Genomic DNA, 1,493 nt, shown 5'->3' on the forward strand with positions numbered 1-1,493 from the left:
GTTCGCCCACTCTGATGTTGATCCACTGATAAATACTGAGTGGCGATGCCTGCAAATATCTCCTCAGTAATAAATACGTGGCTTCAGAGAGCATGAAAGTGATTTGAAGTGTCTTTCTCAAGTGTACAAAAATAGATTAGTCATTGTACAAAAATGCCTTACAAAGTCACATATCCCCTCGGGACTGAAGACTCCTAATTATGACCTTCCTCCCAGACGCTTTGGAGTCCATCTCTCTGAATTCATTACAGTGATGGGACAGGCTTGGTCAATTTTAGCTGCTGTCCATGACTAATGGAGTGGTATTTAAAATGCTATCAACAGCAAAGCATTCACTGCATTTGAACACATTTCTTAGTACACATTTCTGTGTCCTTCCAGACATGGTGATGACCTGATCGTGACGCCTTTTGCTCAGGTAAATATTTCCCCATCTGTTGTTGAACATTCAGAGAAATCTGTTACTGTAGAATTTCTAAGGTTGAACACATTCAATTGCAGGAAACTGGTGGGTGTCCTGTGATTTCTTTGGAATTCTGAACAATTTTTTTCCACAGGAAATAATTACAATTCATTGAAGCCCTTCCAGCGTCGAACCTACTTCACATTTGTTAGCTGTACAGTCTGAATACAGAAGTCAACTGCAGTTTTGCAAAATAACGGTGGTATATTCATTCACATTGAGAACCAATATAGAGTCTGAAAATAACCTAAGAAGCAAGTTTTAGAAATGTGTGAGAAGATGCAAACACCACACTGGAAGTCCTGAATTTGAACCTTAAACCTCAGAACTGTGAAGCATACATCCTAATCACCCTCCACTGTGCTTTTAATCGTTATTGTTATAACAGATGTGGGCACGCATCAGATTTTGCCTCAAAAATACCAAATTTCACACTCGATAGTTACACTTTCAGTTATTTTACTACATCACTTTAAACTGTAGCAGTCAATGGACATATACTGAGTTCCATTCAAGAACGAACTAAACAGTGAATAAACCAAAAGCTGGCACGAAATAAATGCATGATGACTAATGAAAATCTTTATCTTATGTGTCCAGGTCCTGGCAAGCCTTCGAAGTGTGAGGAATAACTTCACTGTTCTGACCAATGTCCAGTGTGCCTCCAGCAAGTAAGTTATTCATTCTCTGGCTTACATCACTGACTTTAGTTCTCGTAAGTTGTATTTTGGCTGTAAGGCGTTACTCACACATTTGAAGACATGATGAATGTTAAGTGTAATCATTTACATTTAATATCAATTTAATATCATTCCATTTATTCTTAAAAAAAAACAAACAAAAAAAAAACAGAATATCATTTGAAGTAAACTTATTTTTTTTGTTTAATACACAAAAACGTGTTACTGCAGTACGCCATCATTTAAAGTTGGGGTAGGGAACTCCGGGTCCTCGAGAGCCATATACTGCCTGTTTTAGATCTCTCCCAACTCCAACACACCAAATTCAAATGATCAGGAGCATTTCAGGC

At 37.8% G+C, this 1,493-nt stretch overlaps 1 protein-coding gene across 1 annotated transcript in view; it reads left to right on the plus strand.

The window, feature by feature from the left end:
• Window positions 1–373: 373 nt before the first annotated feature.
• LOC109519020 (cAMP-specific 3',5'-cyclic phosphodiesterase 4B-like) overlaps window positions 374–1,493 on the plus strand; it is a 69,358-nt gene continuing 68,238 nt past the window's right edge. The window contains exons 1-2 of the mRNA XM_019875257.1: window positions 374–418; window positions 1,064–1,134. The gene's annotated coding sequence lies outside the window, so the exon portion shown is untranslated. The remainder of the gene's footprint in view (window positions 419–1,063; window positions 1,135–1,493) is intronic.

The sequence above is a fragment of the Hippocampus comes genome, unplaced genomic scaffold (assembly GCF_001891065.2).
Source record: "Hippocampus comes isolate QL1 unplaced genomic scaffold, H_comes_QL1_v1.1 scaffold132, whole genome shotgun sequence".
Classification (NCBI taxonomy): domain Eukaryota; kingdom Metazoa; phylum Chordata; class Actinopteri; order Syngnathiformes; family Syngnathidae; genus Hippocampus; species Hippocampus comes.